We start from the raw sequence: 21,488 nt of genomic DNA, 5'->3' as shown, positions 1-21,488 counted from the left end.
AGCAAATTGCAAAATGAATGGACACAAAGTACAACAGGCCTTCTGTGAAGAATGTCTGGGAAGAACCTCTTTCTATTAAGAAAAACAACAGTGGTAGCAAAATACTAATGAAAATGAATCACTTTATAAGGCATTATTAGTTAGATAAAAACCAAAGAAAATATAAAAATGCAAATATTTATATATATAAATATATATATTACTATATATAAAAATAACAAAACAAAAATCTAAGTAAAAATCATGTCCCTCCATCCTCCCTTATAACTTATTCTTTGGAAACAAGCACACAAATCTGTTTTGAGTGTGTTCAAAACTCAGACTATTTTTTTCAGAAGCTTCTAATACTTTAAAAAAGCTTAGAACTGATAAAACAATATGGTTAAGCATCTTCTATGTGGAAAGGATGTCTCTTGAGCAAAAAATATGTCTCAAACAAAATTTTGGAGTTTTTTAAAAGTTGCAAGTTCCAGGACACCACGTGCTCTGGAATGTGCCTGAATGAAATAGAAATCACTTCTTACATGTAATCTGATTTAAAAAAAAAAAAAAAAAAAAGGAGAGAGACAGACAATAAATAGATTGTTAAATTAAATAAATGAAAGAGTTTCTAATGTTCCACCAGGGTAAAACAATCATAGCTGCTTTTTTTTTTTTCCCCCCCTTTACCCTTTTGATACCAGTTGCGATACAGGATGACAGTTTTGTACGCTTGTAGGATTTGTTAAGAACTCAATTATCCTGTTATTTTGTATAAAGCACAGTTATAAAGTTACATGGTTCTGTGGGTAGTATGAGATAACGATCATGAATAATAAGGGCAGAGGGATAAAGTTGTGACCACAGAAGAGTATTGTGTTTTAACGAAAGCATCTTTCTTTGTCGATGTTCTATTGAATTATTCTAATTGTTTTATTATGGGATTTTGAAATAGAATGTAGAAAAAGAACGATGACCTGTCTTTGAAGCCTCCACCAGCCTTGAAATCATTCTTCTCTCCAATGATTTAATTGTTAAGCGACAGCAAGTGTTGGATGTTTATGCTGTTCTCCTTCAATAGTTGACTATTTCAGAAGGCAGAGGGAAAAGTAGGATAGTATCAGTGAATACTTGTGACAGTACATAGTGGTGATTACCATTCAAACGCAGTGTTAAAACAGTTTTCTTTGCACGCTGCCTGAGCTCCTTAATGCAGGCAGAAATCTGTTGGCCGGAGGAGCGAGGCTTTCCTCACAGGGATGTTTCCGAGCATGTGGACCATGTGCTGAACTCTTCAAGCCTGGTTACCAGGCGAGGAAATGAAGTCAGCTTTTGGGCTGGGTATTCTGGGGTTTCCGCAAACGATAAATTTGCAATGACTAAAACATTCTTTCTGGGTCTTTGAAAGCAGAAAAAGTCCATTGGCATAGAAACCTACAGCCCAACTGGTCGAATTAGCAAAGTTATAATCCACTTAGAAGAGAGGTTGAGGAGTTGTTTTATTTTGGTGGTACAAATATTGCTGTCTCTTAATCACAAGCATTTGTACCTGTTTCATCTACAGAAAAGGTATGGGATAAAGAGGAGTTTCAAAGGAAGGTGTTCTACTGAAGTCTATAAATACTGAAAACTATGATTTCTCTTTCCATTTGTATTTCTAATTCCTATTCTAATGAAACAAAACAAGAATGATATGACTCTTCAGACATCTACCTAAAGTTTATGAAATGATTATCCCTCCATATATAGCATGTTCTTGCTTGCCTTTTGGAAGCTTTTTTAATAGCTGAAGGTTAGCCTTTAGGTCATAGCTTTTATAGGTTTAGCATAAGCCTTTAATCTCTCTTTAATGATTTTTGTGTGTAACTTATTCTCATAATTATTACTAATAAAGCTACCACATAGCAAAGTACAGTACATCCTTGTAGTATCAGAATTCTTTATCCTATTTGTTTATATCTTATTAGCAGAAAAAATACTGCCTGTATCTTCTTATGGTCCCAAAAAAGGACCTTCCTAGGCACTATAATAGCACAGAGCAAGAGTAATGTTGAAAAAGAATGTTCAGATTTGGCTAACAACATCTTGGAAGCAGTGTTAATTTTGAGGGAAAAGGTTGCTGATTTCTTTTTTCTCTTTTTTTGTTGCCTGGGGTTAAGTTACAACAAGAATTATGCTAAAACTAATAAAAATAGGTTTTTAATCATTGAGTTTTATCACCCATATAAAAATCAGTAATATAACTTGACTATCTGGGGCTTGTACAATATGTACTTATGCCTTAATAACAGAAGACATCTGCTGAACTAATTTCCTCAGCAATTTAAAGAGCTGCCTATATTGTGAACTGATAGATATTCTCTGTTGCCTCAAAGCCCTTTGAACTTCGTGCATCTTATTCATTATAGCAAAATTACTTGTTCCTTAGCAATTTTGCTATACAGTATTTTCACAGAAAAAATAAATGTAATGAAACTCACTTTCTTCCCATCTCTTGTGATTTTCCTCCTACTTTCGGGATGCTACTTGTAATACAATTCTTCTAGCAATGAGAAGAAAATTTGCTGACTATGCCTCTGGTGTCTCCATTATTTTTTTTTTTGGTCCCTCAGAGGAAAAAGCTCTGACAAATGGGTCAGCTGGCTCCCTTCCCCAAGAGACAGAGAGTAATTTTCCTGGTTCCTATATTCCTGATTTGAGGTCCCAACTTTCCCTCTCCCCAAACCTGCCACTCTAAACAGGCAGCCTGTGAAATGCTTAGAGCACCACTAGCAAGCTCCAGGGTAAAGCAACACTTCAAATGTTCAGTAACTCGTCCATGCACAAGGTGGGTGAGGTACAGTATTGACACTTTTCAACTTCTTCCCCGACAGTTTTTAAAACTTTTTTTGTTTTTCTTCCAGTGCTATCTGCTGCATCCTTTGAGAAGTGCCCGTATGTTTCTAGCTTGAACCTGTAACTGTAAGATCCCTGAGGGTTTTTTGGCTGATGCTTGACTGTACCATTGTAAGTGCATAAATGCTGGCCATGCTTTAGCTGGTAGTATGGTTTAGCAGAAAGCAGCACCAATGCACAGAGGAGTTGAGAGCTCAGTACCTGCTTTGTTGCTAGCCAGAAGAGCAGGATGTGAAGTTTTGGGAATATATTTGGTTATTCTGTGTGTTTCTGAATGAAAAAAATACCAGGGAACTTTGTCTTGTCAGTAATCCCCAAATCTTTCAATTTTGTAATAACCCACTTTCTCGCACTGCCCCTACTGGGTTTTCTTCAGCCTAGGTGACAGAGATAAGTTATTCTCCGCTCTGAAGTACAATTTTTTTTTTTCCTTCTTCTCATTGTATTTTTTGGGGAGGAGGCAGCGGGGAGGACTAATCAGCATTTCACACCTGCATTTGTAGAAGAAAACACTGAGCAAGATCTGGGGCCCCAGAGGAAGTCTTTTAGAGCAACCAAGTACAGGACTCTAAGGGAATCACAACTAATGAACGCTAGACAAATGTGTAACATTAAAAGTTGCCAGGTGAAGACAACTAATGCAACTAATATGAAGGCCATGAATGGAAAGACAGCGGAACGGTTTTATTTATAAGATCATGATTAACATCAGTCTGTGCACTGCATAATGGTCAATTACTGACTGCTTAAATTTCCTTGTATAGTGAGACTTCATCTTGTAAACCACAGACTCTGAAATGGCCGCTCTCTTTCCCCCACATCTTAAATTTTATCTTTGCTCCCAAGACACCAGGATTGTTTTCATATTTTGTAATCCAAATTAGTGTATATAGAGGGTATTTGCTGCACCAAGCTGGGTGTCCTACACACCAGTGAAAAGGAGGATGAATAACCCTTCTGAGGAGGTTAAAAACAGTTTGTCATCCCCTCACTTCTGAGTCCAAGTCCACATTGCTGGTGTTGACATGCATTAAGGAGGAGATGCCATGAAGCTGTTCCAACCTCATTTCTCCTACGCAAGTTTTATTACAATATAATATAAGTGCTATTTCAAGCTTTATTTATTTTTTCCACAAGTGATGATATGGCTGGCATATTTAGAGATTTATTGTTAATTAACACCAGTTCATTAAAGGATTAGTTCTGGGGGCACATGCTAAGCACAGCTGCGTTGCTGCTGTGTGAGCCTAAGTTGACCAAGGGAGCCATGTTCTGCTCTCAGGCTCCATCCACAGTCAATCCTGGATAAGAATTCTTTCCTGGATAAAGAGTCATTTTCTCTTGTTCTTTTTTTTTTTTTTTTTTTTTTTTAATGAACTGTTATTGCTAGATCGTAGAATATCTGCTGGAACCATCAGTTCTGACTTTATTCATTGCCCTCCTACTTAGTCATATCTCACACAGTCAAAAGGTGATGAAATAACAGTACAGAAAAAGTTGGGTTTGGTTTTAACTGCTGTGTAGCACAACAGGCTGCACAGGAACTTCTGTAGTTCCCCAAAATATTATTTGGTTCGTAGAACATGAAGATACAAATACTTGCTTTGCCAAGCAATATCAATGTCTGTTCACAGAATTTAAATGTGTTGAGAAAGCAGTCTTTTTGCATGTGAGATCTCCTTTATGTTGCTGATATGGTAAAAATATTCTGGTGGGTCAGCCATTTTCTGCAAGGTGGAAAAAATATAAAGCTATTCCTCTAGCGTGAAAAGAAGAAATAGGTAGTTGACAGGGACAGAGCACAGTTGTTCCTGACGTCCATTGGTCAAGAATCTGTTAGACACTGTATACCAGCATGAAAGTTAATCTTGCATCATAGAAAGGATGTGGACCACAGTGCTGGAGAATGAATGTCACGTTTTCATTACATATTTGCTCAGAAGAGAGCGCTCTCACAGGAAATATATTAGCTCTATTTCTTTGCCTGATGTGCTGCTAATGAAAGAGAGTGAGTGACAAGGGAAGTTCATGTACAGATTTAGGGGAAAAGTCTTTTTAAAATTACACAGCTTTTAAAAATTATACTCAGAGCATATTAAATGCACAGTTTATTACCATACATATAAGAAGTGATATTCAGAACCTGTTGATATAAACTGACATGTTGATTCCTCTGTTCTGTTCCCTTACAGCAGCAAACCAGGTGTTTTTCCCACAAAGAACTTAAAAAATGTGCACACAAATATCGACATAGCATTGCGAGGCTTCATGCAGATCTGAAGTAAATAGCCTAAATGAAGACCATGGTTTGAACGCGAAATTAAGAGCAAAATGCTCATCCAAACACTTCTAAAAAACAACAGAAATAATAGATACCACTAGTGACTATGTGGAGTCCTACCTAAATTTCAAAGCAAATTGATACTGTTCATCACAGATTTGTTACTAGAATTTTTATTTTAAAATAAATTACAATAAAATAATAAATAATTTTATATACATCACCGTGTTGGAGTGTTGAGGCAAATAACCTTAAATTCATTGCAAACACTGAATGAGGATGTAGTAAGCTGGGGGATCATTATGGAGAAAAAAGCAAAGAAAGATGCAAGAGAAGTGTAAATCATGTTTCACAGTTTCACTTGCTCTACTACAAGCAGCATTCACTCTTCAGAGATCACAGGTAAATAGTCCTTCCTTCCTGAGACTGAAAATCTATTGTTTGAAAAGTTAGTAAGTTAGTATCAGCCAATTATTTGTGAAAATTCCGTTTTTGTTTTTTTTTTTTTTTTTTGAACAATGCATGCTGCCAGATGCACTTTTAATTAACTGTGCTCTGAATGCCACTTCATTACATTTATTTTTTGGACATTTTTTTTTTTCATTTTGGAAAATAGCATTTTAATGGAAAATCCTATTCTTTGGCCTCTGAGTAGTAGATTTTTTTGTTGTAAGTGTAAGCTGAATTGGTTAGACTTTGAAAATAGGTCAGTGGCTAGTAGAGGTTGTGTAAGGACTAAAAAGCACTTTATCAGTACTCATTAGGCATTGTGGTTATAAGGTCTCACTGTTAAAACATACTTGAGAGTTTCAAGCAATAATATGCTACTCCACAGGTTTTAAATATTGCATATTCATAACATTAAAAAATGTTTGATTAAAACAACAGTTACAGTAGTTGCCAGGGGCCAAAATGTTTGGTCATTTGGATATGATCCAGTTTTGTTCATTATAAGGGGACAAACGCATCCAGTTTCACTTCCTGCTGTAAACAATTAATATATTGTTATTCTTCAGTGTGTTATAATAATCAATTGGCATTTAGCATGTTGTTGATGCAAATCTTAGCATAACGAAACCTAATGAGAGTTTTTCTTTTAGGTAAACTGTATAAATAGCAATCAGTTTGAATGTAGTCAACTATTTAAAACAAGCTGTACATTGAGTGTTTTACCGTGAAAGCTCTTGAGCACTTGTATGCATTTACAGTGTGTCCGTCCTGATTTGCACGGTGTGTTGCTGGCAGCACTGTTGGGTTTTTGTGTTTTCTTTTTCTTACGTTATACCAGGTAGTAACCATGGGTTTGACTAATTTTAAAAAAAAGAAAGAATGAGGGTCAAGAATTATGCTTAGAATTAGAGGTACAGGTACACAAAATATTCTCCTCTGTGATACGCTTTCATGAGTGAAAATTAATATATCCAACAACTAAATACGTATCCAGTACCAAATATATATTTTGGCTCAGAGGGATGCATGCAGAGTAGCAGAGGCAGTCACTGCATGAGTGACCACCCGCCACTCTGCCCTTGCAGGTGAGCAGTACTGGGACAGGCTTGTATAAGCTGACTGTAAAGGCTGTGCAAGTGACTCATGAATTTTATCTGTAGAAGCCGAGCCATTTGCAGTTAGCTATTCGACGTTAGCCTTTCACTGGTTGTGAAATACACACAAAATACCTGTGGTTTCTAATTAGTTTTCAGTGCAGGTTCCTTGTTAAGAAAAACTTTGCCTTTATTGAAATAACAGCTTAGGTTTCGATAGAGAGCAATGCTTGCAAACTACTTCTGTCAGTAATGTTCACTTCCTTCAAAGCAACTTTTCTAATTAATGAAATCAATTGCTAATTCGTGTTCCATCTGGATACTTATATAGCTGCATAGGACACTCACAAAATTGCCCTTTTTTAGAAGGGCTTTTGTGGAGCTGGCAGTGACACATTCGTACAGTCTAAAACTGTCTCCGCATTTCTGAGAAGTGAATCCAGGATACAATTTTTACTGGATCCTCGGAGACCGTCTGAGGCTTTTTGTATTCTGTTGACCTTAGAACCTCTGCTCTCGGAGCAGGCTGCCCTTCGTGCTGGAGGTGGTTACTGGTGCCAGTCCCCGTACCTGTGCTGGGGCACTGCTGACCTTGCGAGGGCTGCCTGCAGGGACATGCGGTCCCTATATGATGCTGATGCACAGGGACTGCTGTTTTTCACGTAGTTGTAGGTGCAACTAATTTCAACTAGATGTTTTGTGTCCAGCAGTGAAGTCAGAAATAAACTCTTACTGTCCCCCTGTGCCACTTAAGTGCTGGGAACAGATCAAGACTGTGGCTACAATGAGTAGATTTGTAGTTGTTTGCATTTGAGGTGTTTTGTAACTTTCACCAATATTTAGTAGCTCCCTTAAAAAGCCTCTATATTGTGAATGCTACCTTATTTGGTTTTGTGTGTACTCAGAAAAATATGACAATATTAATCCTTGCAAGGTTTATTTTTCTTTCATATTCTTAAAGTATTTGAAAACATCAAAGTCTTTTTATGGCTTTTAATTTTATGGGCAGTCAAAATACCACAGGAAGGCCAAAATTTGTATTGCTTTGGCTCTGCAGATGTCATCTCGAAGGATTAAGGCAGTCAGCAGAATGTATAAACACCATTTCCAGCTTTTTAAGTTGGTCACTAAAGCTTCCTTAAGAGCAGCTTGGGAATCTAGTCCTGCAAGACAAAGCCCTCGATCCTATGACCAAATGATGATCAGGGGCTTCTGTTAAAATGTTTTAGTAGCTTCGCACTTCGCAGCAGCAAGTCAGTGCTCTTGCACTTGAGACGCAATGATTGATCATGTGTATGTAACTAGCCCATTGCCATATAAAATAGAGTGCGTTTACTTTTATCTCAAGTTTACTTCAAGTTATGATAGTGTAATTATTTAAACAAAGGGGTAGTTATTCAGAAATTATAATGTGGCTGCAGCAGGTATCTGACCAGGCCCTGTTTGTTGTGCACATCGATGGCATTCTACATTCTACAGCTTCTCACACTGCAAAGCAGAATATGCAAAGTTTTTGAAAACTTTGGGGAAGATACTGCTTTAGTGGAAAGGGGAGCATGTGCTAATATATAAAAAAGAGTCTTAGAGTTCTTATATTAATTTTATGTCTTTTAAAGGAAATATCTAGAGGAGTGGAAAATTGTCTCCTCACAGTTTTCTTAAACATAAAAAACCCCCAAACCTTAAAGTTTTTTTTCTAGTTGTTTTGTTGTTGTTTGGGGTTGGGGTTTTTTGTGTTGTGGTTTGTTTTGTTTTGTTTTGTTTTTTTTTCTGTAATCACCTGGAAGGAAGTTGTTCAATGAAGTCTAAACCTGTTCAAGGAGCAATGTAGGGTAAAAATTAATTATCTGATTACCTACCTCTCTGTCTTGGCAAGGCCAGGCTGATGCCCTTTCATAAGTTAAGAGCTGGAAATGATGAAAAGAAAGTCATTTGAATAAAATAATAAATAGATCACTTTAAGTAAGTTATAGGAAGAGCTTATCATAAAGATACTGGTTCTTGCAGACTTGGGGGGGGGGGGGGGGAAGAAGATAATATCCTGTAAAATACCCCAAATCACCATATCAATTCTGTTCCACATTTTTCACATTTTATTTGAATTTAATTTGATCTTTAGAAAGCCTTAAATTTTAGAAGTTTGTACTGCATAATAGATTGACACAGCAAAGCTGTGAACTTGCCATACTGGGTTAAAATACTAATGTATTCATATAAATACTGTCTTGACCGATAAAATATTTCTCAAAACAAGGGTGCAGTTTGATGTGTTGCAGTGGCAGGTTAAGCAGGTTATCTTCTCCTCCCTCTGCCTACCCCTGTGCTACCTCATCCATTACACCAGCATCGTGGGTTTTGTAGCCAAGTGGTGAACTGAGTGGGGAAAACAGACCTGCCTTTAAGAGAAAGGAAAAAAAAAAAAGGTTTTGACAAGTTATTTTTGAGTTGGACCAATTCTCCACTCCTGTTCCCTTGTCCTGAAAAGACAGCGGGGACACGAGAAGTAGCAGCAATAGGTAGCCTGGTGTAGGATCTGCTTAAAGTTGCTGATTGTCTGAACAAAGCCTGACTATACTTGAAAATAGGTAATTTTGTCCTTTGAAAGAGCATTAGAAAATGAGTACAGAAAGGTATTTAGAAGAACATGCACTTCAAAAACTATGGGATGTGAGTATAATGCCTTTTCCTAAGCATATTTGTTTTGACTTTCATGCAGGTCTCCACCATCATAAAATATTCTCATGTTTAGGGCAATTAAGAATTTATTTCCCTTGTAAAATAAATCTGGATAAGAGTTGGTTATAGTAAATTTGTGTGATGATGTTTTCTACCCATCCAATTTTCATAAATTGATGTATCACTTGACTGAGCCTGTAATTCAGCATTTCTAATGGATTTTTAGAGAAGAAAGGCAGACCAGAAAGGTTAAATGTTTGGAAGCGTTGCGTAGCGGCCCTTAAGATATTAGCAGAATTTAGATGTAGAATTTCAGCAGAAGGGGCAAAAGAAAAGTGTGATTGATGCAGGCAAAAATAATCAGTGGAAAATGGTCAAAAACTTATATTCATTTTACCTAAGCTTTTCTCATTAAAGGTGAAAAGAAAATAAATTCCCTAGCTTTTAAGATCTGTGCAGTTCTATGGAAAATGTAAAACCCCACTTCAGAGATATCTTTGATATCTCATTCTCTATCTGATGAAAAGCGTGTTTTGGAACCCCCCACTTTCAAAATGTTCCATGAAAGAGGAACCACCGTGCTGGAATCACACTTTCACTTGACTTTCTTTTAACCTAAGATTTGACATTAGATATAACTGAAATAAAAAGCCTCTTTTGAGAGGAAATACTTAAATCTGAAGCTATTGAAATGGAACGCTTCAAGAGTGGTAGAACTCTCCCATCCCTTTTTGCTTTGAGAAAAACAAACAAACCAACCCACCCAAATTTGTCAAATTTTCAGTTTGAGCCTAGTGTTTCAGGTTAAGTGACTGCACTTTCTGGGAATTTGGAGGAACCATGGAAGAATGGTTCTGTAAAAGAAATTTTTTCAAGAAGCTCTACTAAGGATTTATTGGGAGTAAACAAGACTGTTGAAAATTATACGTTATTTGGTGAAACTCCATCAGCTTTTACCTCAGTGCTATGCAACCACTTGGTCTGGAGCCCACCCTCTTGCCTTTCTGCCCGCCATCTGCCTGCCATCTGCCCATCACCTGTGTTTAAAAATGCAACTTTGAGATCAGATCCTCATATGAGCTTTGTATGACTCTGGCCTTCACGTTTAGTGAAATAGAAACAAGGAGTTAATAGGAATATGTTGCTGTTGGTGGGATGATGGGTGTTCCTAGTTTTGCGTGTGCTCTTAACCCAAAAGTTAAGCAGCATGCGTTGTGTTAGAGGTGTTGGCGTTGTCAGCTGCCTGCTGATGCGTGTGCCCGGCTGCAGGCCTGGCCAGGCTGCCCACTCACGTGCGGTACTCTTCCCTATCATGCACCTTTGTAGTTAATTTTGGTGTGTGGATTTTAGGCTTTGATGGAAAGTGCACTGTGAAGTCCTGCATTAAAAAAAAAAAAAAAAGGAAAGAAAGAAAGTAAAATAGTGCTTGAAAATGTTGTTTTGAGTAAAATGCTGGTGCATAAAACTATCATCATTAAACAACAATGAATAAAAGATCTGAAACCTGAAAAGTCAGCTGAAAGCCAAAAAAACTGCAAAAGAACTGAAACTGAAGTATCCGAGCAAAATACATTGCAGTGGTTGTAAGAGAAGTTCTTGCTGGATGGCGATGGTGTGCAAAACGCTCTTTTCTAACTATCTTTTTAAAAGTATGCTTTAAAGAGCAGTGAAATTGTATTTTAAATAAGAAACACTGTTTTCACTATTTCCATATCTGATTTTCTTTTGTGTGTTTTTGGTTTTTTTTAAGATCTTCATGGTTATGGCAAAATCTTTCATCGGCGTATGGTATAATGGGCTACCAGTTGGATGATTTACAGTCATCTGAAACATGATAGATACTTCTCCTCTTCCTTGTCCATGGTAAGTTTTGTTCCTGTACATACTTATTAAATACTTGACTTCAGAGAAGGAACTGAAAGTTTGCAGTGACCCGCACTGGATGTTGTTCCCGTTGTTTTCATATGGACTAGCCTAGAGTTGTTAATTTGCTGAATATGTAAAAACTAGTTCTTAAGCTGTTTGAGATGTTTTAAAAACTTAACTTCAAAAAATAACCGTACAAAATTTTTCTCTCTTCTGGATGATTTCAGAGCTGTGCAAAGTTCCTGATACACAGCTTGAAATGTTATCTTTCCCTTCAGCTTGAAAGCATCTTCACCTTCATGTGGATTGTCTTAGTTCAAATTAGATTCCAGCCAAATGTTCTTTTTGGTATGACACATACCACAACGTATTTAAGAACGAAATAACTTTAACTATGTTACAAATATAATTCAAAACATGGGGCGGGGGCGGGAGGGAGAATTGGAGAAAATATTTAGAAATAAGTTTTCATTTTTATTTTTGCACTGCTTCTATGTTTTGTGCCTACAATTAATCTGATTATAGTATCTGTGAGCAATGTTAAGTATTGTGTAAACAATAATATTAAAAGCAAGGCTCCTCATAATATAACTGAACTATCATTTCTGATTTACAGTGTCCAGACATGCAATAATGAGATCCAAAGCACTAGTTGTTCATTTGGCTAAACGCATTGACAAACCAAATTAGGATATCAAAATGTTCCACTGACTGCTCTTTAACACGCCAGAAATAACAGCCCAGTCTCCTGTCCAAGTATCAGGTTAAGCGTTTGAGATTAAAATCCCGACTGCCTTGCTCTTCTCCTTTTTAAGGGTTTTGACGTGGCTCTCACGCCAAAGTTTATTTGTGAATGGTACTGAATTTTCTGGAATAATTGCCTAGCCATTGTTAAAATCTGTCTGTAAACGTTTGTTACCTTAAGTCTGTGTCTAGAGTTCAAGTTAGAGAAGATACGACATGCAAGCATGAAAAGTGTCTTTTGTTTTCTATTCCTGTTCCAGATTTTAGAGTCCTTAGAGGTATGCAGAAGTAGTGAGAAAAGCAGAGTTACATGCATTGAGAATAGAAGAGGCAAATTAATGGCATTAGTCAAAGCCAGTCCTGTGATATGCTTAAGTACTGTAATGAACTAAGACAGAGGCAATACAGTTTCCACAGGTTCATTTTCACTTGATAATGGAAAAATGTGTTTAAATATCCCATATACATGGATAGAGATATTTACCAGCAAAACCAGTTACCATTATTTTTGGTGGAAGTAGGTATTTACACAGTGAAATGGACAGACATAGAACATCCATCCCTTTGGAGGGCATCTTCTGCCTGCTTCTCTGTTAACAATTTCAGCTGGCTTTGCATTTCAAATGATATGTCTCACAGGTATTAACCATACAACTCTGAAACCAGGGAGCCAGATAAATAGCAAAGAAAACATCACCTCACTTGCTTCCGCTGGCAAATTATTGAGGAAAAAAAAAAAAGATATTGTTTGATGGGTTATCTAGCACCTGTTGATTCTGCGAGGCAGTTCCCCGGGTATTCATTGAGTTCTGCATTGTTCCCTAACCAGGCTTTCTATTTGCCGAATTAGCCGATTTGCTTCAAAGACTTGACCTTTTCTTTTCTCCTCTTCCTTATCAGCAATGTGCCATACATTTCTGAGCCTGTTTTTGCATCCTGAATGTGCACTGATTCATGATGAAATAAGGGCTTTGTGACAGGTCTGGTGGAAGAACTAACTTCTTTAAACAGAGAAAAGGATGTCTATCCCATATGTGTAAACACTGCGGGATTTTGTCTCCTTTTCCAGAGGTCTGCTACACGACATTTTACCGCAGTTATTCCCTGCGTCCACCAGAATGAGAACAGAATCCAGTCCACAGTGTTTCCTTTGTGGCCAAACCAAAAAAAAAAAAAAAAAATAGTGTGATGACATCCTAAATTGTTTAAGAAATGCCATTTACATTGCCCTGGCAATTAAAAAAACACTGCTTGCTTTGGCAGTCGTATTTGTCAGCATTATTCCTCTTTGCAGTCAAAGCTCTTTAAGCAAAGAGGACGTGTGTGTGAAAGGGCCTCTTCCCCCCTCCCTCACTATTGGATCAGCTCAGGACTCACGTAGGCTCTCAGAAGCCTGGTGAGTTACCCCACTGCTGCTTTCTAACCAGGTTAAAGCTAAAGTGGACATCAGGAAGTAAACTGAATGTCAGCACACATGATGTGAAACCTAGAGGATTTTCTACCCTTTCTGCAGTAGCTTGCGGAATGGTATCTGGAGGCTAAATAAGCCTTACTTTGTCAAATTAAAACCCTGCAAGAGAAGAAACAATATTCAAAACAGTAATATACATTTAGAATCTGTAAAATAATAACAGTGATGATGATAATTCCAGTTTGTTTCCAAATCCTGTCCTTCATTAGCTAGACCAGGGAAACCTACTACGGAAAGATATGTTAAGATGATGAAGTCAGGCTTTTAGAGGAGATGGTGGGATATGAGAAGAACTTATGTGAAAGGGAAATGGAATCTCTTACAAGGAAGGAGTACTGGAAATGCAAAATTGTACATCAGCCTGTAGTTATTGAGTGTCTTCTGTATGTCATTCTGCATTGGACCAGCTGATATCAACTTTGGCAGTTTTTTCTGGCTGGAAAGCAGTCAACGCCACTGAGATTAAAAAAAAAAAAAGAACAACAACAACAGAAAACAACCAAAAAGCCAACAAAAAAATCCAAAACCCAAACAAAAATAAAAAGTGGAAAAATCTTAATTGTCTCCTATATATTGAGAAAATTCATACGGTATTTTAATATTGAACAAATTCTTTTAAAGATATTGAATATGTAAAGTCAGCACAGAATGACAAAGAAGCAATAAAGAGCAGAAGCCAGGGTGCTGTTTAGGAGACATTTATGATAACTAAAAAGAGAATATGTAAAATGTTAAAGGTCAGGACATCTACAAATAAGATAAGTGATACAGACCTTATGTTAAATTGTAAGAATAAGGAACAAATTTTTAGCATGTAATAGCATCAACTTACTTGGATGGCACACTGAAAATAAGTCTAGGAAGCTCAATAAAAAAAACTGTAGCAGGTATCCAAAGTCCTAATACTTACCAGCTGTATTTTCTGAGTGTTAGGTAGTATAGACAACAACTTGTAGGGACAACATCAGCAACTGCTAGGTAGTGTTACAGTCCTATTACCTGACTTCAAAAAGAAAAAGGACAAAAAAAAAAAAAAAAAAGGCAACAAGAAGAAAACATGGAGAAAGCCTAGCCCTGGATCTCAATTTCTCAACTCAAAACAATCTGTCAAAAACCATCTCCTGAAAACTCCTGTACCAACACTAAGTACTGGAAAGCTTCCCTTTTGGACATTTCTGCTTCTGAACTCTTATTTCAGCCTCTCTGTGCTAATGGCTCGTCGCAGTTTACAGATAGTGTTGTAATTGAAGTGCTCCATTTTAACTGTAAATCATCATTAATAAGTATTAAAACCAATCAATTTTTGTTATTTCCATTGCTTTCTCCTTACTGTGGAAATTCAGGGTTCTCTAGACTGCCTCTGGTTTTGCTTAGAGTGTTGCTCTGTCACAGTTCATGCAGGTGCGTTCAGTGATTCTGGGTCCGTCCTGCCCTGCCACCTGCTAGCCGGGCTGTCTAAACACATCACGGGCTTCGTTTGGATGCCAGAATAAATGGCATAGCAGGTACACTGAGAGAATCAAAATGAAGCATGCATTATTTATGGAAGTAATCACGATCTTACTGAGATATATCCTGAACTGAGATGCATGCAGCTAATAAACAGAAACGAAGGAATAACTGTTAGTGTTTGTCTTGAAAATTTCTGGTTTGGGTGCATTTAAACTAGGTTTTTAGTGCTGCCTCAATACATTCAAATAAAGAACTCCCTTGCCCTTTTACTTTCATTTCCACACACTTCTGTGTACTTCATTTTCAAGCTGATTTTGTGATCCAGAAGGACTGCGCTATGTCAAGAGTCTTAAATAAATTATGCCACAGAAGCTTCAAAAGCTACAGAGGAACTACCCTCAAAGTTAGGTATTGGTTAAGGGAAGACTCAGTAACTTGAGAGGCGTTGCTGCTGATGTGCTGTCTACTAGCGATTTTCTACTAGTAGGGAATCTTGACTAATGATTCTCTGTCGATGTGTCCCGATTGATGCGTTAGTCAACGGATCAGTGCATCATTTTATTTCCTCTTAAAGAGCGTCCTTCTAATGTGAGTGTGATAGGATTTGGCTTTAAATGAACTGCTGCAAGCAATTTCTTTACCTGAATGGAGACAGGAAAATATTTTCACTTTCTATAGGTTTGAATTTGTGCATAGTTTTCTTCTGAATTCATAAATTATTTGTACCAAGTAACCACCTCTGTGGGCTTTTTTGCGTTTTAAAAAAACATAGTAAATGAGTAAAGATGCTTGGAATAAGAAGAGGCTCTGTGGTAACGTTACTCTTGTGTTTAAACTCTGTGCTCTTTAACTGCACCAGGCTTTTAAAGAAAGTGCTGGTTTAAAGCTCCAGCAAACTTGCTTGAAAATATATCTGATGAATTAATATTTAATTTTTAGCCTTTCTAATGTGCTACTGTAAAAAAGCAATGGCAGCCATTTTCTACAAAAAGACCAAGGGCTTGCCAGTTTTATTAGGGTAAAAAAAAAAGCCACATGCAAATACTAGTAAACTGATTATTTGTTTTTGTCCTTAGAATGTCAATCTAGGGTTTTTTTCTCATTAACAATTAGTGATATAAGAACATACTGTGAGTGCTTCAGATCTGTTTGTTTTTTTTATTCTCCTGCTATGAAGGTAAGTTTCCAATGGAAAACCAAGATGCAGTACAGAACTATCCAGCCCATTATCAGTTTGATGGGGAGGATCCTGGAAAGCTGGAAGGGTTTAAATGGCGTGCGATCTAGGGGAGCCATATCAGTGATCGACTGCCTTTGGTGCCCTAGCAGCACCAGCTCCTCCACTCAAAGTCAGACCTTGTTGAGCTGCAGGAAATTAGTGCAACTAGCTCAGTGAGAGATCTTTTTGAAGGGCGAGGTGGCTTTATTTTAGATAATCCATAATCGAGTTGATTTGACCCATTTGTGTTCTCACACTGGCATGATCACAACACTGAAGTGCATGTCCAGGTGATCTGGCCAGCATCACTTGTGTGCAGTCTGGAGGCCAGGAGATGCCAGCAGTTGCATCCTTACCACCCCTTTTGGGTTCCTCTTGGTTGCTGGCGACAGATGAGTTTTGGAGAAGCTCTTTTTTATGATATAGGACCCAACAGTTGCTGTATTTTGATTGTTTACCTCAGAATTTTGCTTACTTCAACCTCTGTAAGTGTTAGGCAAACCTGCTGCCCAGTGCTTGTGTGTTCTCCTTTCATGTTTCTCAGGGTGGCTGGGCTGGCAGGAAGAGGCACATGGCATCACCGCATGTGGCGTCACCTCTCCTTCCTGCTTACACTTCTGACCTGCACAGCAGCCTGGTTTACAGTGTAATAAATTACGTAATTTTAATTTTGGATACCTAGCTTGAGAAAATATGCTGAATGCTTACTATGAAAATTGAGGACCTTAAAGTTACGTAGGATTAAGCACCCAAACATGTGCCTAAAAAATGGAACTTCGTTTTGTTTTAAGAAAACCTAAATATATCCATCTCCTGTTTGGTGGACATTGACTGCTGGAGGCAGATGGTGCTTCCCATATCCCTGAGACACCTGAGTGTGATAACTGCTGGAGTTTCTCACAGAAAGGATTCAATAGGGACTTCTGAAAAAAATAATAATAAAAGTAGTATGCTGCTTAGAGCAGTCAGTAATTTTTTCTTTGTTCTTTTACAGTTAGCAGGCAGAGTTCCTTTCTGAATGCTTATTTTGGAGGTTTTGGAGGTTTATGTTACATAAATATACATATTGGAACTAGATTTTTATATGAGTGTAATTGTGAAATAAACAAGATAATATTGAGATATTTAAAAGCTATGTGGCCCCAACTGTGGGAGAGGAAAGCAGGCCTTTGATAATCAGAGTAAATAATAAAAAAAAAAAAAGTTTTTAAAGAGACTGAATTACATTCCCCCCCAATCATCTAAATAATTAGAATACTCATGAATATTTATAAAACTCAAGGACATGTTGGCTGTAAGGCCCCTGGGAGGTCTCCTGCTCCAGGTGGGACCAATGCCCACCCAGATGAGGGCAGCTGCGGCTCTGCCCTTGCCGGGGCTGGCTGCCTATCCCCTCCACTCCTGGTCCCTACTCACACTGAGGGTTATTCTGTGCCATGAACCCACCCTGGCACCTGGGGAATATCATGAGGTTTCTGTTGGCCCAAACCTCAAGAGTATAAAGGTCTTTCTGGCTGGAGGCTCGACCATCAGCCATGGCAGCACTCACCTTAATTTACTGTCAGTTGCTTATTTGCCAGCGGGACCTCTTTGGCAACCAGCAGGTCACTGATGAAACCGTTGAAGAACATAGCCACTGAAATTTATCTTTACAATGAGGTATGGATTTGTTTTTAATTTTATTTTTAATTATTTTCAACATACCAGTGTTATCCTATAATTTACCTAATAGCAGAGAGCTATTGTAAGGACATGTGCCTGAATTAAGCATAATCATTTTAAGACTCATTTGAAAAGTAGTCTTCGCAAAGTACAAGGTAGAAGCCAGGTAAGAATCACTGCAGTTCTCTGACTTCCAACTGATCAAATGCATACAGTATCTGTATCTCTTCTAACTTTGATTATTCTCTTAGCCAGCATCAGCAATAGGAGAAATGGGGAAAAGGGGAATCTGGTAGAAAAGACATAGCTTCTGGAAAGCAATTTACATTTCTCAGCTCACGGAAACAAAATCTAGGCTTTTGAAAGGACTAATGAAGTGCTTGAGAAGAGGAGGAATAAGATTCATAAGTTTAATTCATGCTGTTACAACAGCCATCCACAGTTCAATTCTGCATTCATTGCTTTTAGATGAGCTCTATATTAAGTCTGAGTCAATTTATTCAGAAATTTAGATAAGACTTTTTTTTTCTTTTACCATTGTCAATTAAAGCATCTAGATATTGGCAATTTGTTAGCTTGGAGAGAACTATCTCATTGAGATCAGAACTGTTGATAGAAAACTAAAGCAGTGCAGATTTTTACAAGTAGATCAATCATACTTTCTGATAGAACAACTACTGTTTATAGATAATGTTCACCTTTTCAGACTCTCTGCTGAAATGCTATTGAATACCCTTCTTTACCGGAAAATTAACAAAGTTGGAGTAAACCAGCATAAAATCCTCAAAACTTTAAGGAACATCTTTTGCGGAGTTAATCTTTAACTTAATCTTTAATATCCTTCTCTGTTAAGTTTAATGTCTGCTTTTTGTAAAACCGTGTAACACTTCCCCTTATCAGCTTTCCTCTCATTTTGTTTCCTTTTGTATTATACTGTTTTCTACAGCTTTACGTAAACATGTCTTCTGACTGCATTTTATCTGAATTGAGTGCATTTTATAGTGGTTTGTAGCAACTAATTTGGGCTATAAGCTTCTGTGGGTAAGCATTTCTCTTGGCAAATTTTAATTTTTCTCTTAAATTATTTGTTTAAATGCTGCAGTGAGTGGTATTGTTAACAAAAGTAGTTCTTTGCCATGCTAATATGAAGGAAATAATAATTTAGATATATCAGAATACTGATTTTGAACAATTGGTACCACTGGCTTAGTGAGACGTGATATTTATTATTCTAAAGATTAATATATGCTGTTATATCTCAACGTTAGCTTGCTGTATGTCATTAACTGATGTCTTTTTTTTGTGTGGGGGTGTGTATATACGTATATAGACATATGCGCACATATATAAAAAGACGAAAGAATAGTTTAAATTATACAGAGACACTTTAAAAAAGTTGTTTGGGGAGAAAAAAAGAGGATCCTCTTGTGAGAGATGAGTGAACTTGGAAAGTAATTTCTTTCCTAAATAAAACCTATATTTTTTTTTTTAAATTGCATGCTTTATCTGCGTTCTCAATCCATTACGGTGTATCTCTTATTACACAGATCCTTATAATAAAGGTTGGATTCATCTGGTGTCTCTCAGTTGTCAATGGGGAGAGGCAGGCAACTCCAGAAGGCAATTCCTTTTTTACATGTATCTTAGATACTTATCTTAGAAGGGGATATATTACCCTCTGGAGTTGGCTGTGCATGCAATATTGTTATTTCCTATTTAAAAAAAAGGCCAAGATAAGCATGAAGAGCTCAATGCTTCCTATAGTTCTTTTTATTTTGTTGGAGCTATAGCAATTGCATCTCTGGAGCAACTGCACTTGTTCAAGTGCATTCTACATTTTAAGTACATAAAGGCGTGCTCAAAATGATAGAAACTTTCAGGCTGGAAGATACACTACTCTAACCACTGTTATTATGTAGCACAATAAAAAAAAAAGTATGCAATTATACTACTATTTAATCCAAATCGGTGGTGTTCTTCAGATCTTTTGTTTGCTTGATTGTTCGACATTCACAGAAATAACACACTTGCCATGTTGTATTCTACCTGCAGCCTTTTTATATATAAGCAGAATGTTAAATTTATTAAAACTAGGAGTTTGTTTGCAAAAAAACTAAGATCAGGAGAAGTGAGACTTTTTGAGCCATTTTCTACTTTTTCTATTTGTTACTGGAAAAGAGTAATGTATATCAATAACACTCATGTAACTAGTTTGTGCGATATAATTTCTCTTGCATTGAATTGTGTGACCTCTTTTCTAGAAAATCTTAGTCTGTCTTATTTTATTGTTTGGGGTTTTTTTTACTATTTTTTCTGTTTTGGACAAGCTTGTGCTGCTCATTGCCTTTCCCATCACCTATACTGGCTGAACTAATAAAAATCTTTGCCTCTGTTAGATTCTTTTGCCTTTCATAAGATCAACTACAAAAATACAGTGGTGCTTCAGTGCAGTGTCAAACTAGAGTTTTGTCTATGTTTACTCACTACAGTAGCTTTTATCCAAATGCTTTTTAATTCTAGTGTCTTTGCCATGTCCTCTCTTTGGCAAGAGCTTTACTGGTTTAACATGTTTATTCATCTGCAGTTTCTATGGATTAGACAGTCTTCGTTTCCTCTCCTAAGTGAAATGGGTGTTGTGGCACTCAGTTAAATAGTCAGTGTTTCACCCCAGCAACGTGGGCATTTTAGTGGTGCGGAAATTATTTCCCATTGGAGAATATAGAGTTTTATTCAGGACTTAATACTTACGGTTCAAGTTTCATCTTCAGGCAAGTGAAGTTAATGGCTTGACTCTGTGTTACGCAAGACCTTCTTGCATAGTGCTAATTAATCAATGCCATGCATTAAAGCTGAAACCTTTCAGATAAGAAATAACAGCAAGGTTTCAACCATTTGTACTAATAAAAGAAAATGTGCCATTTGGGGTTATCCTGGCCATATTTCAGCTTGTATTACATCCTGCGTAATAACCTTCTTACTACATTTCAATTACATAGTCTTCTGTTCTTTAATTCTTCTTCTAAGCTGTTCTGTCGCTTGGCACAGTTGAGCAGCTGCTGTGTTCCCTCCTCCAGGTGGCTTTGCTTCAAATGCCTGGAAAGAAATGATTCCATTTAGAAATAGGTAACACCACAGTAACATATAAGAGGTATTTAAAATACCTCATGGTCCACTTTTTCCTGCCTGAAAGATTGTTGATATTTTGGCTTTACTCCGTTAGAAGAAAGAGAGAGCGTTTTTCATCTTAGGAAAATCATTTAATTGCTTTATAGGTGACCCAGCTACGTAGCTATCAGAGTGGCTGAAGGCTTTTGAGAGAGGATTTGTGGGTGTCATTATGGTCAGGGGAGAGGAAGGAAGTGAGGAATCTGCCTCAAAGTAGTGAATCTTGTGAGAATTGAGGCATCAAACAACCTTTCCGACAAGAGCCTGAAGCAACACATTAGCATCTACAGCAGGTGATGCCAATGACTCTGAAAAGCTCAAATTTAATGAATGCAGGTGTTGGTGTTAGAAAATCAGGTCTCTAAAGAAGAGTGTTAGTTACTATCAAGGGATTGTTCTTGCCAAAAAAAGTTTGGAGGTAATTTAAATTGCAGTGCAACTCAACTTTGTGTTGACTCCAAGCAAGGTCATAAAATAGTCATGCATATGATTTAGTTCTGAATGTGAGTCAGCTATGGAGCAGGAATACTCTTA

General features: G+C 37.2%; 1 protein-coding gene across 3 annotated transcripts in view; it reads left to right on the top strand.

The window, feature by feature from the left end:
* The window catches only part of CHRM3 (cholinergic receptor muscarinic 3), a 285,498-nt gene that overhangs the window by 75,450 nt on the left and 188,560 nt on the right, over positions 1-21,488 (top strand). For all 3 annotated transcript variants that reach the window (XM_087775357.1, XM_087775359.1, XM_087775358.1), the window contains exon 2: positions 11,126-11,238. The gene's annotated coding sequence lies outside the window, so the exon portion shown is untranslated. The remainder of the gene's footprint in view (positions 1-11,125; positions 11,239-21,488) is intronic.

This window comes from Nipponia nippon, unplaced genomic scaffold (genome assembly GCF_047370975.1).
Source record: "Nipponia nippon isolate SJK-2023a ecotype South Korea unplaced genomic scaffold, ASM4737097v1 scaffold_4, whole genome shotgun sequence".
Classification (NCBI taxonomy): Eukaryota; Metazoa; Chordata; class Aves; order Pelecaniformes; family Threskiornithidae; genus Nipponia; species Nipponia nippon.
This window is presented reverse-complemented; position numbering and strand designations above follow the sequence as displayed.